The sequence below is a fragment of the Triticum dicoccoides genome, chromosome 1B, assembly GCF_002162155.2.
Source record: "Triticum dicoccoides isolate Atlit2015 ecotype Zavitan chromosome 1B, WEW_v2.0, whole genome shotgun sequence".
In the NCBI taxonomy this organism is placed as follows: Eukaryota; Viridiplantae; Streptophyta; class Magnoliopsida; order Poales; family Poaceae; genus Triticum; species Triticum dicoccoides.
In genome coordinates this window covers 473619117-473635671 of record NC_041381.1, presented here as the reverse complement: position 1 = coordinate 473635671, position 16555 = coordinate 473619117, and positions in this window count along the sequence as shown.

The window sequence follows — 16555 nt, the reverse complement described above, 5'->3', positions numbered from 1 at the left end:
AAAGGGGCTCACCTTGCGGCACGCACGGTGGCCCTCGGAGGCTTAGTAGCAGTAGAGACGGCGCCGGAGACGAAGAAGGGCGGCGACGACCGGAGACGTGGACGAAAGGGATCCGGCGCTTCGGTGCTCCCCAACTCCAGCTGAGGCCACCGGTCAATGGAGAGGACGACGGCAGAGCTCTCCGTCAAGGTCAGCGGGCGCGGGGCCGTCGGTGGCCGCGACAACGACAGAGGGCGGCGGCGACTGCGCTCAGACCGCGAATCTGGAGGAGAGGAGGGGCGGAGCGAGCGCTTGGGCGAGAGAAGAGAGAGAGAAAGGGGGCAAGTGGCCAAGTGGGAGGCGAGGGGGCCAAGGCGTCGGGGCGGCCTTATCCCCTCCCGTCGACGGCGAGGTGGTCCGGCGGCGACACGCGGGCGCGCGTCCTCGGTCGGTTGAACAGGGGAAGGGGAAGAGCGACGGCCCAGGGGGGTGTGGGCTGGCCTGTTGGGCCAGCTGGCTCGGGTGGGCCGAAGCCTGAGTGAGGCAGAGGGCCTCTCTCCCCCCTCTACTTCTTCTTTTCTTTTTTTCTTTTTGTTGTTTTTCTTTTTCTTTTCCAGCAGCTTTTGCATTTTCTTTTAGCCACAATTGACTTTGCAAAATTATGCCACTGGCCAAAACAATTTCTAAGAATTAAAGTGCACTGCCTCAAAAATGTTGGGAGGCTTTTGGAATAGTTGCCAATTTTATAAATTAAAATGGGCATTTAATTTATTGCTTAGGTCACTGTTTTAAGTAGTTTAGGCCACTTAAACCCTTTGCAAAAATGTTGGTTCACCACCAATATTAGTTGTGGAATATTTGGCACATGATGAACATTTTTGTTTTCATGTTTGAGAAATTTTGAATTCCCCTCATAATTTGAATTTGAATTTGACTTTGATTTTTCATCAAGTGATAATTAGCTCAGTAAGCATGGTGACCTGGCACCATTAACAGGGGATTACTGTAGCGTGACACTGAGGGTGTTACAATTCCCCCCACTTATCCCTAGCGGATCTTGTTACTCTTGGGTGTTTGAGCACCCTAGACGGTTGAGGTCACCTCGAAGCCATACTCCATTGTGGTGAAGCTTTGTGGTGTTGTTGGGAGCCTCTAATTGTTGTGGAGATTGACCCAACCTTGTTTGTAAAGGTTCGGTCGCCGCCTTCAAGGGCACCAATAGTGGAATCACGACATCTCGCATTGTGTGAGGGCGTGAGGAGAATACGGTGGCCCTAGTGGATTCTTGGGGAGCATTGTGCCTCCACACCGCTCCAACGGAGACGTACTTCCCCTCAAAAGGAAGGAACTTCTGTAACACATCCTCGTCTCCACCGGCTCCACTCTTGGTTATCTCGCGCCTTTACTTTTGCAAGCTTACTTGTGTTGTTTCCCTTAGTTGCTCGTGTACTTGTTGTCGCATCATATAGGTTGTTCACCTAGTTGCATATCTAGACAACCTACTTTGATGCAAAGTTTAGTTTGGTAAAGAAAAGCTAAAAATTGTTAGTTACCTATTCACCCCCCCTGTCTAGTCAACCATATCGATCCTTTCAATTGGTATCAGAGCCTCGTCTCTTTATTAAGGACTTTGCCGTCCGAAGAGTATGGTTGACACCACAGACGGTGCGAAGGAGCACTCTGGTGTGAATCCTATCTCGTCTACGGCCGATGGGGGAACCTCGGTCTCTCGTGAGGAATTCAATGTGGCTCTAGACACATTGAAAGACTCCATGACGACCAAGGTTGAAATCATGCTTACTAAATTTCTTGAAGGACTCAAACTGTCTACCTCGCCGATGAAAGTGGGTGATCCCTCTAACAAGGTGACGGATGCTACCTCCGACAAGGGGGAAGCTAACAGTGAAAAGAGTCCTTCTACTAGTGGTAGAAATGGCACCGGCATCTTTTCCCATGTGGAACCTCCAATTTATGGAGGACCGATTCCCTCTACTCATTTAAATCATGCCGGTCCTCCTCCTAAGATTGTGAAAAATGAGGATTTTGATTCTTGGGTGTATCGCTTCAAGTGTCATTTAAATCATGTGAATACTAACCTTTGGAGAATCATTGAAGAAGGTTTCTATCCACATGACCGAAGCAACTTCACCCCGAGAGAAGTGGTGGATAATCAATTCAATGAGAGTGCTCTCTTCATCTTCCAAGATGCAATGCTTGCCGAAGATCTCCCTCATCTTCGACCTCATGCCATGGCCAAAGACGCATGGCAATGCGTTGTGTCTCTCTATCGAGGAAGTGCTAGCATTCAACGCTCCAACTATGAAGTGGTACAAGATGAGGCCGATGAGTTTGCAATGAAAGAAGATGAAGAACCACGTGAGCTCTTTCGAAGAGTGACCAAACTCGCGGTCTCACTCCAAGATCATGGGAGCAAGGACACGGATGACAATTGGATCAAGAGCAAGTTCCTCAAGGCCATGATGCCCTACAACAAGGCCATGTCCTCCGTCATTCGTCAAAGACCGGACTTCCACTCCATGACCTCAAGTGAAGTGTTGGACGAGTTCGTTGCAATGAGCATCTTGGACAAGACCGCCGACAATGCGGTGCTCCATTCTCAAAGGGCAAAGAAGCCCAACCTTGCTTTGAATGCCAAGGTTAGTGTGGAAGAAGAGGAAGAAGAGGAAGATGAGGAGAGCAACCCCGAAGACACCAAATATGATTATCATGAGCACATGGTTCTTGCTTCAAGACAATTTTGGAGCAAGAAGAATACAAGACCCAACTTCAACAAGAACAACTCAAGTGGCTTCAAGCGCAAGCAACGAGTTAGAACTTGCTTCAACTGTGGCAATGTGAGTCATTTCATTGCGGATTGTCCTTACGAGAAGCGGGAAGACAATGGTGGCAAGTTCATCCGAAAAGACAAGGCCAAGTCCTTCCCCAACAAGAACAACTTCGCCAAGAAGACTCCTACTCATGGGTTAGTGGTTCAAGAAGAATACAATGAGGATGATGATGATGATGAAAATGAAGAAGCAATGGCCTTGGCGTTCGCTGCCATTGCTACCACTCCCCGGGTGTCTCTCTTTGATTCACCCAACGAGAACATCATCGCCAAGTGCCTCATGGCTAAAGCTTCCAACAAGGTAACCCCTAACATCAAAACCACCATCATTACTAATCCCTCCTTGGAGGATTGCATTGATGAACATGATGAGTCAAATGAGGAAGTGAATTAATTTGAGTCTTTTATGAGTAAGCTCAAGGGCAAATCCAAGAAGCACTTTGTTGCTCTCTTGGAACAACTTGGTGAGGCCAATGACATGATCGAGGCTCACGAAGAAACCATCTATAAGATGGAAGGTCATAGTCGTGACTATGCCGATGAGATATTGGATCTCTCTAATGCTCTTGAGGAAGAGCGTGGACATCGTTTGACTCTTGAGGAGTCACACAACGATGACCATGCTAAGTTAAAGAAAGATCTTGATCATGCTCTTGTCGTGTCTCGTGTGCTAACTTCTGAGAAGGCTAAGCTTGGGGTTGATCATGCTAGACTCAAGGAAGAGTTTGAGATACTTGACAAGGCCCACAAGGTCTTGAAGGGTTCTCATGCTAACCTCAAGGAGTCTCATGCTCAACTCCAAGTTGAGCTAACTAAGGAAAAGGCCACCTTCCCTAATATGGTGTTAATTGATAATGCATATGCTACTAACCCGTGTTGTGAGCATGTGCATCTTGTGGAGGAGAATGCCAAGTTGAAGGATCAACTTGAGAAAGGCCTTGTGACTTGCATTCAAGGTGAGAAGAACCTCAACGACCTTTTGAGTAATCGAAAGGAAGTTGTAGCCAAGAAGGGAATTGGGTTTGCCCCCAAGTCCAAGAATAAGAAGAAGAACGACAAGACCTATCATCCTCCTCCTCTGAAGCAAACCTTTGTGAAAGAGGGAGAGGGTGCTCCTAAGGAGAAGAAAGAAAAAGTGAAGGGCGTTGATGTCAAAAAGAGCAAAACCATCTCCTCCAACAAAGCCGGCGACTTTAACCCGTCATATGTGTTGTGCCGTGCTAGTGATGGACATGTTTATGCTAAATTTGTTGGTTCTCCTTATGAGTACATTGAATGGTCTATTTGGGTTCCTAAGACCCTTGTTACTAACATCAAAGGACCCATTACTAAATGGGTACCTAAAACCAAGCATTGATCTCTTGTAGGTGTTTGCTTTCGGTGGGGGATCATGGTTGCTCGATAGTGGAGCAACAAATCATATGACCGGAAACAAGGACTTGGTGGTGGACATGCAAAAGATTCCATCTATGCCCACCAATGTCGAGTGGGGTGATGCCTCACATTCTAAGGTATTGGGTCTTGGCAAGGTTGTCATTTCTCATGATCTAACGATCGAGAAAGTCATGCTTGTTGAGTCCCTTGCATATAATTTACTTTTCGTTCGTCAACTTGCACTCATGGGCTTTTCCACTTTCTTTGACATTGATACCGTGGCCCTCTTGTGGAGCAAGACTCTTAAAGTAGCCTTTGTTGGGCATGTCAAGAACGGTCTCTATGTGATAAACTTTTCGGAGCGACCCACTAAGACCGCGACATGCCTAATGGCTAAAGTTGACGTGGGATGGCTTTGGCATCGCCGTTTAGCCCACGTCAATATGAGATCTTTGCAAAGTCTTCTCAAGGGGGACCATGTCCGTGGACTAACAAATGTTAGTTTTGCCAAAGACCGTGCTTGCAGTGCTTGTATTGAAGGAAAGCTTCATGAGAAGGCTCACCCTCCCACGACCATCATCTACTCGAAGAGACCCTTGGAGCTTCTTCACATGGATCTCTTTGGGCCCCCATCATTTGATAGTCTTGGAGGTAGAAAGTATTGCTTGGTGATTGTGGATGACTATTCAAGATACACTTGGGTATACTTCTTCAAGAGGAAGAGTGAGACTCAACAAACTGTCATCGACTTTTCAAATGAAGCTCAACGTCAACATAATGTAAAGATCTTGATAATAAGAAGTGACAACGGCACCGAGTTCAAGAACTACACCTTGGATGAGTTTCTTAGTGATGAGGGGATCAAGCATCAATATGCTGCTCCATATACCCCTCAACAAAATGGTGTTGCAGAGAGGAAGAACCGGACGTTGATGGAAGCGGCAAGGACCATGATGGCGGAGTTCAAGTCTCCATACAACTTTTGGGCCGAAGCCATCAACACCGCATGTCATGCATCCAATCGGCTCTATCTCCGCAAAGGCTTGAACAAAACTCCCTATGAGATACTCACCGGCAACAAGCCCAATCTCAAGTACTTCCGGGTGTTCAGGTGTAAGTGTTTCATTCTCAAGAAAGGTGTTCGTTTGTCTAAATTTGAGGCTAGAGCTTATGAGGGCATATTTGTTGGTTATGCTACAAACTCTCATGCTTACTGTGTTCTCAACAAGTCCACCGGACTCATTGAGGAGACATGTAACGTGGAGTTTGATGAAAATAATGGCTCCCAAGTGGAGCAAAGTGGTACTTGTGATGTAGGTGATGAAATTCCTCCCCAAGCCATAAGAAGAATGGGTATTGGTCATATTCTACCCATTGAGGAACCCCTTGTGGCCGAAGGAGAAGGACAATGCTCCACTCAAGTGGAGCCATCACCTCCTCAAGACCCACACACTTCCGAAGAACAAAGTGAAGGCCCTCAACCTCGTGAACAAGACCAAGGGCAAGATCTATCTCAAGATGATGGTGAACCTCCAAATGATGCCCAAGGTCAAGTTCTCCCCCTAGAGCAAGTTCAAGATCATGAGCAAGCTCAAGATCAAGAACAAGCTCAAGACGGCGCCCAAGATGATCAAGTCAACCCTCCTCCTTCCACATCCGAGGAGGAATTAGAGCGTCGTGCCGCGAAGATCGCTTCCAAACTCACCACCAAAGGCCATCTCATGGAGAATGTGGTTGGAAGCCTAAGAAAGGGGGTAAGCACTCGTAGACAATTAGCAAACTATTGTGAACATCACGCGTTTGTCTCTTGTGTTGAACCCCAAAAGGTATATGAGGCGCTCGAAGACTCGGATTGGCTCAATGCTATGCATGAAGAACTCAACAACTTTGAGTACAACAAGGTGTGGAGATTGGTGCCAAGGCCATCGGGGAACCACAACGTCATTGGAACCAAGTGGATTTTCAAGAACAAGCAAGATGCTCATGGGAACATCATTCACAACAAGGCAAGATTGGTAGCACAAGGCTACTCCCAAGTCGAGGGTATCGACTACGGTGAAACCTTTGCTCCCGTTGCTCGCCTTGAATTCATTCGTTTGTTGATTGCTTATGCTTCCCATCACAACTTTAAGTTGCAACAAATGGATGTGAAAAGTGCTTTTCTTAATGGTCCTATTAATGAGTTGGTCTATGTCAAGCAACCCCCCGGGTTCGAGGATCCCTACTTCCCGGATCATGTGTATCAACTCGATAAGGCACTCTATGGCCTTAAACAAGCCCCACGTGCGTGGTATGACCACCTTATCGAGTTGTTACAAGATTGTGGATTTGAGGTGGGGCAAATCGATCCCACTCCTTTTACTAAGAAGGTCAAAGGGGAGTTGTTTGTATGCCAACTATATGTTGATGATATTATCTTTGGTTCCCCTAACAAAGCTTTCAATGAGGAATTTGCCGCTCTCATGACCTCCAAGTTCAAGATGTCTTCGATGGGAGAGTTGAAGTTCTTCCTTGGTTTTGATATCAAACAAAGAAGAGAAGGAACCTTCATCAACCAAGCCAAATATACTCAAGACATGCTAAAACGATTCAAGCTAAGTGATGTCAAGCCGGCTTCTACTCTAATGCCTACCAAGTGCCAACTTGACATTGATCCCACTGGTAAAGCGGTGGATCAAAAGGTATATCGCTCCATGATTAGTTCCTTGCTTTACCTTTGTGCATCTAGACCAGATATCATGTTGAGTGTGGGAATGTGTGCACGGTTTCAAGCCGCACCGAAGGAAAGTCACTATGTGGCGGTCAAGCGAATCTTTCGATATTTGGCTCATACCCCAAACTTTGGCCTATGGTACCCAAGAGGGGCAAACTTCAAGCTTGAAGGATATACAGATTCCGATTGGGCGGGAGACAAAGTGGATAGGAAGTCCACCTCTGGAGGGTGCCAATTTCTTGGTTGCTCTTTGGTGAGTTGGTCTTCGAAGAAGCAAAGTTGTGTGTCTCTCTCGTCCACCGAAGTGGAATATGTGGCGGCCGGTAGTTGTTGCACAACTCTTATGGATGAGGCAAACTTTAAAGGAGTACGGTGTCATTTGTGACAAAGTGCCTCTTTGGTGTGATAATGAAAGTGCCATCAAGATTTCTCTCAACCCGGTGCAACACTTCAAGACGAAGCATATTGAGATTCGGTATCACTTCATCCAGGATCACATTAGGCGAGGGGAGATCGAGCTCAAGTATGTCAACACTCATGATAACCTTGCAGATATTTTCATGAAGCCCTTGGATGAAGCAATATTTCGCGAGTTAAGGCATGAGCTAAACATCATTGATTCAAGCAATGTGACTTGAACCCTTGCACCCCCCACCACACTCAACTTGTTGTCTAGTTTAGGTGTAGGCATGGACATAGGGGGAGTGTTGTTCTCTCAATGAACTTTCCCTCCCCCCATTATGCATAAATAGATCAACTCTTTCACATTAGCCATTTTTTTATGGTACTTGTGCTTCAAAGACAAGTTTTGGTCATGGGCCCAAGGATAATTCTTCGCGGTGCCATACCATCTAACTCAAACATAGGTGGCTCCGGCCACCGCCCTCTCCTTTTGAGAGGTTGTGTCGCATGGTGGTTTATTGTTTTCTTTCTGCTTTTGCATTGTGCGTGTTCTTGAGGTGTCCTTTGTGTGAAAAGTTTCCTTGCAAAGACCTTCTTCTTGTGTGGAAACCTGCTTTGTCTTGAGCTCATGGTACTACCGCAGCCAGCTATGGTACTACCGCGTGTGGGGAGCACGGTACTACCGCCCCCATGCGGCAGTAATTTTTTACTGTCGCCTGGGTGAGCGGTACTACCGCTTCGGTGCGGTACTTCCGCCCGAGCGGTACTACCGCGATGATATGCGGTACTACCGCGCCATCATGGGCGCGTGGGGATATGGACGGGCAGGGGGAGTTCTAACTCCCCCATACCCATTTGCAGTTACCCCCACATCGTCTCTCTCTCTCCCACGCTCAAGAACGGAGCCGGCGTTCGTCGCCGGATCTCCTCCTCCGGCTGCCTTCCCGTGATTCCGTCCGGTGGGATCATTCCCCACCACGTGCTCTTGCTATGGACCAAGGTCTTTCCCCAACTTCTTCTCGTTTTGTTGAGTTCTTTGCCTCTAGGTTTTTGGGGGAGACTTGTGTGTTCTAGAGATTCTTAGGCTATTTCTATGCGAGAGTAGGATGAAGGAGAGTAGCTTTGCGTCGGAATTATACTTGTATTTTTGTCCTGTGCTAGATTTGATCACCGTAGCACCGCCATGGTTTCACGGTTCTTTTCAGATTTGAACTGTCGTTTGGATCTGACACGACGCGGTACTACCACCCGTCTGGCGCGGTACTACCGCGCTCACTACGGCACTAAAACTTTACTACCGCTCCAACCACGGTACTACCGTGACCTCGCACGGTACTACCGCGACCTGGAGCGGTACTAAAATTTTAGTACCGCAGGCTCTGGCAGTACTACCGTGGCTCACATCTATCTCATGGCAACTTTCACGTATACTTTCTATGTGTTTCTTGTGCTTTGTCATGGTATTTGCATTGATCCTCTTTGCGTTTCGTGGGTGTTTTGCGTTTGTGTCTCAGGTGGTGGCTCTCGCCGTTCCAATCCCAGTCGTGACACTGGCTCCAAGCATCTGCGCAACCCAGGTGAAGCACCAGAGGGCTCCTCTGCCCCCAAGCACCATGTCAAGACATCAGCTAGCAAGAACAAGGAGCCCGCTAAGGGCATGGACGAGATATCCCAATCTGAGTACGTCCATCTCAGGCAACTCATCCCGTATGTAAACCCTCATTCTTCTGTCAGAGGTTGTGAGCTGTTTTGGAACAAGCAACAGACTCTCATCTATCTGGATGTCATCAAGAACAAGCAAAATACCTATGTGGATGTGAAATGGATTGAAATGCATCACATGAGGAAGGACAAGTTCCGTGAGTACTTTGGAGAAGCTCTGGACTTGGTGGAGCAGTTTGGTATTGAGCATGTGATATCCTTTCACCTTGACTATGACCCTGAGCTTATCTGTCAGTTCTTTGCCTCAGTATACTTTCACCCTGATGAGGAGCGGAGGATGACCTGGATGACCAATGGCCGTAAGTTGACTGCTACCTGGAAGGAGTTCATGGATTTGCTCCAGGTTCCTGATGACGGGCTCAACACTCCCGTGGGTGTTCGCCCCCATGCAAATTCCGAGTCTGCCAACAAGGACAAGCTTGCGCCATACTATGTTGAGAAGGCGCTCGCCAATGGCAAGACGTGGTTGGTGCTCAACTCTTTTCTGGATATCATGTATCGCATCTTCCGCAACTCCTTGTTCCCTCGCATTGGTGACAAGGACAAGGTTCATGCCTATATGGTGGATATGATGCTCATATGCGAGGAGGCTCGTATTTCTCAGAATCAGCCACTTGATGTCTCACACATCATGTGGTGTGAGCTTCGGTTTGCGGTGTTCAACCGCAAGGTGCCTATCTATGGGCCCTATCTGTTTCTGCTGATCTCGAAGACTTGGGAGAAGATGTTCCCTGGTGATGAGTTCCTTGCTCCTGACTGGATTCGCCATGATCCCATTTTATCTTCATGTCAAGCCCAAATGGGCCAACACTACTACTCGTGCTGAGGCGATTGCTGCTAGGGCTGCTGTTGATGAGGAGGATGCCGGCGCCGAGGATGTTGCTGAGGGACGTTCTGCTCGGTCTTCCCAGAGTTCCTCTATGCCCTCGTGGGCCAAGAAGCTAAAGGACAAGATGAAGACTCTTTTTTGCATCCAAGCCAAGGGGCAGTACATGACTCATGTGGCATCTAAGGAGAGTCGCCGCCGGGACAAGAAGATCTTGCAGCTGTATGGCGAGGAAGTGTCTGGCGGTTCTGAGGATCGCATCACTCTAGAGGCCGAGTGGATGGAGAAGCAAGGCTACAGATGGACTGATTCTGAGGAGGACGTCGAGGAGACCATCCTTGCCGCCGAGGAGTCTGACGACGGGCGTTGGGATGAGTTCCCTGCTTGAGCCACCCCTTTGTGTGTAGGTGTCCTCTCTGCCTTTTTGGCGTCTCGATACCAAAGGGGGAGAGAGTGTAGGGATTTTCGAGTCGTGTGTCGTTCATGTTCGATGTGTTTGCTGCTTTCTCGTTTGAACCTGGTTTGAACCTCGTTTCAGTTGCTTTGGGTTGCTTTACTTCATATGGTGTAAGACATATGCACTCTATCTATCTTAGCGAGCATGTGATATATTGTGCTACCTTTGTGCTATGCTCTGTTTAGATGTTAGTTATCTTGCCTTTGTCTCTAAAATATAGGGGGAGTGTTGATCCTAGTTTGTGTGCTATGCAGTCCAAAGCATCCATCTAGATTGCACACATCTAGGGGGAGCCCGTCTATATTTCAGAGAGGAGGGGTTTGCCTTTGCTCAATATTCTCTCATCTATGTGCAAATCCCGTATTGTCATCAACCACCAAAAAGGGGCAGATTGTAAGGGCATATTTATCCCTTAGGTGTTTTGGTGATTGATGACAATGCATTTGCGGACTAATCGTGTGCCTTTAGTTTCTCAGATGCTTCATCACTAGGCATGAGACGATTCGGTGCCCCTCGAGACTATTGAAGACGGCGTTGTTCTACGTTTCTTTTTGGTGGATTTGAGTCGTAGGAGAGCCGTACTATTAAGAGGGGGTCCGCGTCAGAAAGGTTCGGGAGGAATCATCACGTACACGTTTTCTTCATTGTCTCCTCCTTTCCCTTGCACCTTGGAGCATTCCCCGTCTATCCTCTATGTGAGTGTCTGGACTACTGTTGCTGAGCTTGCGGTAGTACTGCTCCCTGGAGTGGTAGTACCGCAGGCACTCGCGGTAGTACCGTGCCCTTGTGCGGTAGTACCGCGGGAGCCCACGGTAGTACTGCTCCCTCGGAGTCGTAGTACCGTGGCTGCTAGGACAAGTACCGCTGCATCGCGGTAGTAGGCGCGGATGTAATTTTTTACATCCGCGCCCACACGGTAGTACCGCATGTCTAGGTGGTAGTACCGCTGGTGCCCACGGTGGTACCGCTCCCTCCGAGATGTTGTACCGTGGTTCCCTGGCCTAGTGCCGTGGCTTCACGGTAGTAGGGGCAGATGTAATTTTTTACATCCGCACCCACACGGTAGTATCGCGCCCTGTGGACGGTAGTACCGTGACGGATGTTTGCATCGTCTCTTTGACAGCGGAACTAGGCACGAATGTATTTTTATTCATCTGTGCCGATTCCAGACTTAGTCTTACCTGCCTCGCGGTAGTACCGCGGGTGGGTGCGGTAGTACCGCGCTCGCGGTAGTTCTGCCTATGGTATAGTCTCTGCAGCTGCCGCGGTAGTACCGTGGTCTCCCACGGTAGTACCGCGTGACCTTGCGGTAGTACCGCGCCCCTGGAGCGGTAGTACCGCATGTCGTAGGCTGGTCTAAGTGGATAACGGTTGGATTTCTTCCATGACTATAAAAGGGGCGTCTCCTACCTCTAGTTGACTACCTCTTCCACCTCTAAGCTCCATTGTTGCTCCAAGCTCCATTTTCGCCCGATCTCTCTCCCTAGCCAATCAAACTTGTTGATTTGCTCGGGATTGGGAGACATGGCCCCGATCTACACTTCCACCAAGAGAGATTTGATTCCCCCCACTTATCCCTAGCGGATCTTGTTACTCTTGGGTGTTTGAGCACCCTAGACGGTTGAGGTCACCTCGAAGCCATACTCCATTGTGGTGAAGCTTCGTGGTGTTGTTGGGAGCCTCCAATTGTTGTGGAGATTGCCCCAACCTTGTTTGTAAAGGTTCGGTCACTGCCTGCAAGGGCACCAATAGTGGAATCACGACATCTCGCATTGTGTGAGGGTGTGAGGAGAATACGGTGGCCCTAGTGGCTTCTTGTGGAGCATTGTGCCTCCAGACCGCTCCAACGAAGACATACTTCCCCTCAAAAGGAAGGAACTTTGGTAACACATCCTCGTCTCCACCGGCTCCACTCTTGGTTATCTCGCGCCTTTATTTTTGCAAGCTTACTTGTGTTGTTTCCCTTACTTGCTCGTGTACTTGTTGTTGTCGCATCATATAGGTTGTTCACCTAGTTTCATATCTAAACAACCTACTTTGATGCAAAGTTTAGTTTGGTAAAGAAAAGCTAAAAATTGTTAGTTGCCTATTCACCGCCCCTCTAGTCAACCATATCGATCCTTTCAAGGGCAAAGGAGGCCGGTCAGGTGGGTGGCTTGGTGCCTCATCTAGTTGATGGTGGTGTGTCCATTTTGCAGTACGCTTATTATACAATCATCTTTATGGAGCATGACTTGGCAAAAGCAAGAAATATGAAGCTGGTGTTATGCTTATTTGAACAATTGACCGGATTAAAGATTAAATTTCATAAAAGCGAGTTGTTCTGCTTTGGTAGAGCCAAGGAGGAACAATAGGCTTATAGACAATTGTTTGGATGTGAATTAGGGGCTTTACCTTTTACTTACCTAGGTATACCCATTCACCATCGTAAGCTAACAAACAGAGAGTGGAAATGCATCGAAGATCGGTTTGAGGAGAAACTTAGTTGCTGGAAGGGCAAACTTATGTCTTATGGAGGCCGGTTGATTCTTATCAATTCGGTGCTCATGAGTATGCCGACGTTCCTATTATCTTTCTTTGAAGTTTCAGTTGGGGTTAGGAAAAGGCTGGACTTCTACCGATCAAGATTTTCTTGGCAGAGTGATGAACTAAAGAGAAAGTACCAACTCGCCAAATGGGATATCATCTGTAGACCAAAGGACCAAGGGGGTCTGGGTATTGAGAATCTTGAGGTCAAGAACAGATGCCTTCTCAGTAAGTGGCTGTATAAGTTATCAGTTGAGACTGACGCAACGTGGGCGCGAGTCTCCGTAACAAGTATCTACAGTCCAAGACTTTGTCACAGGTGACAGTGAGACCAACTGATTCGCCGTTTTGGAAGGGGCTTATGAGAGTTAAGGCAACCTTCTTTAATAGAACAAAGTTTATAGTCGGTAATGGCAACAGTACTAGTTTATGGGAGGATACTTGGCTTGGTGATACGCCATTGGCGCTCCAGTACGCGTCCCTGTATCGTATTGTTCAACGACATGATGCGCTAGTTGCAACGTTTATGCAGTCCATTCCCCTTAATATCCAGTTTCGGAGGGTGCTTGTTGGTGATAGGTGGGAAGCATGGCTTCATTTGGTGAGTAGACTGATGGAGGTTCAGCTAGCTCATCAGCCCGATTAGTTGTGTTGGAAACTTACTAGGTCTGGAGAATTAACTCTAGTGTCATTCCTAGTTCCAAACATGTTTGGAAAGTAAAAGTTCCTTTGAAGATTAAAGTGTTTATGTGGTTTGTACATAAAAAAGTCATTTTAACAAAGGACAACTTGGTTAAGCGCAATTGGACAGGATCTACTAGGTGTAGTTTCTGTGATCGGGACGAGACCATTAAGCACCTCTTCTTTGAGTGCCCGTTGGCGAGAGTTTTGTGGCGCACCGTGCAAATTGCCTTTAACATTACTCCTCCGAATTCGGTGGGTACGTTATTTGGAACGTGGCTTGTTGGGATAGAGTCCAATACAGCTAGACACATTCGTGTAGGAGTATGTGTGTTGTTATGGGCAATTTGGAACTGCAGAAATGATTCGGCTTTTAACAGAACAACAAATATTCATTTTTTGCAGGTTTTATTCCGAGCTACGGCGCTGATCCCTATGTGGTCCTTACTCAGTCCGACGGAGGCCAGGGAGCGTTTGGTTACTGGATCTGTCCGGTGGGAGATGGTAGCGCGGGATATCTTCAACCGGTTTGGATGGCGGTCATGTAATAGGATAGGAGATTAGTTTACCTATCTTTGTTTTGCCAGCCGGTTGTGGCTCTAGGGCCTTTTTGTCTTTGGCTTTGAGGCTCTTTGTGAGCTAGCCTTTCTTTTTGTTTCCAGACTTTAAGACCTTGTTGAACCTATTTTATTTATAAATGTGGTCGTATACATCGTTCTGATGTAGAGGCCGGGGAGTCCCCCTTTTCAAAAAAAAGTAAAAAGAGAATTAGTCTAGAAAATCACACAATAATCAGAAACATCTGGCCATCGATTAAACTGACCAGCTGATTACGATCAATGGATCTCCGAAGTGGTCTATTTACATAATAATATATAAAAAGTAATATAAGAGTTAACTAGAAAAAAGAGAATTAGTCTAGAAAATCAGATAATAATCAGGAACATCTGGCCATCAATTAAACTGACTAGCTGATTACGGCCAATGGATCTCCGAAGTGGTCTATTTACATAATAGTTTAAACAAATTACCCACCAATGCCCTTAATTATTTTTAGTTGTACCCATTCAATTTATATCTAACTAGAAGAAAAAAGTTAGGGTATGGTGCTTCGCTCAAACATGTTCTCGCCACCGATACCAACATCTAAAGTCTCCAATCCAGGTGTACGACAATGGAGTGGAAAAGATCTGGGCAACAATGGGCGAACAAACAGATAAAGTGGCAGACTGGCAGGATCACTGCAATGGGGTGAAGAGGAAAGTTTGGGGCTAGATTTGGCATGAGAAAGTTTTGGGGGCACACATACACGCATATATGAAGGGCTTCTACGCACACTTTTTTCAGCAGGTAATGCAAGCTTGCCATGCATATGTAAAGGGCACACATTTAATATAAGAGTTAACTAGAAAAAAGAGAATTAGTCTAGAAAATCACACAATAATCAGAAACATCTGGCCATCAATTAAACTGACTAGCTGATTACGACCAATGAATCTCCGAAGTGGTCTATTTACATAATAATAATAATATATAAAAAGTAATATAAGAGTTAACTAGAAAAAAGAGAATTAGTCTAGAAAATCACACAATAATCAGAAACATCTGGCCATCAATTAAACTGACTAGCTGATTATGACCAATGGATCTCCGAAGTGGTCTATTTACATAATAATAATAATATATAAAAAGTAATATAAGAGTTAACTAGAAAAAAAAAGAATTAGTCTAGAATATCACATAATAATTAGAAACATCTGGCCATCAATTAAACTGACTAGCTGATTACGACCAATGGATCTCTGAAGTGGTCTATTTACATAATAGTTTAAACAAATTACCCACCAATGCCCTTAATTATTTTTAGTCGTACCCATTCAAATAGCTAGAAGAAAAAAGTTAGGGTATGGTGCTTCACTCAAACATGTTCTGGCCGCCGCCAAGTTCTCATCGGTGCGCTCGGCCGGCCGGCCGGCTGGCCGTCAGCCTAATACTTATACCCATGCATGCACACCAGGAGCATCCGGTTCCATATAGTGCTTTGTGCAAGCATTCATGTTCCAAGGAGCTACCTTTGAGATCTAGGAAAGACTTGACTAGCGCTCATGCATGTATGGATGAGCTTACGTGGACGAGCTTGGCGCGCCACGAGCCGCGAGCATGTGGAGACTCTCGCACTAGTAGAAAAAGGACCTAATATGAGACACATTAGTGCCGGTTTGATTTTGAGTCGGCACTAATGTGTCCATTAGTGCCGGTTTCAACGGCTAGCCAGCCGTTCTTATTAGTACTGGTTTGTGGAGAACCTTTAGCACCGGTTCGTGCCACGAACCGGTACTAAAGAGAGTGGTGGCAGGGTGTTGTCAGTCTGGGGCCCCTCCAGCACCTTTAGTACCGGTTCGCGACACGAACCGGTACTAAAGGTCGACGTACATAAACCCTTCGTCCATCCGAGCCACTCTGTTCTTCCCCTTTCCCCTCACTTCCTCTGTTCTTCCCCTCTCTTCCTCGAGCTCCTCACAAATTTTGCCCAAAATTTGTCGAGACTTGAAGGCCCCCATCCATTCAAATGATCACAAAGGTTAGCAACTTTGTCCTTTCAACTCTCATTGCTAGATTAGCTCTTGCAATGCTTTGTATAGTGATTAATTTGGGAGGAATTATATTTGCTAGTATTTGATTTATATGCAATTTGAGGTCAAAAATAACACTTAGTTTGCATATGTAGGTGTGATTTACTTAGTGCCTTCTAAATCTCCGTCGTAACCACCGTCGATCGCCCGCACCGTCCCGTCGCCGGCACCACCTTGTGGTGAGGCTCTTGTTCATGAATGTTTTACATTACCAAATTGATGTTTGTGTGATTTGGATATATAGTTACTCGTATAATTATCTTACCCGTACGTTGTTTGTTATACATAGTGCCATGGTTTTGATACCCGTCCCCGTCGGCCCTCGTCCTTGTTATGATTCGGATGTGGTATATTCTCTTTTAAAACTAGTTGTTGCATTTCGTGTTTATGACAA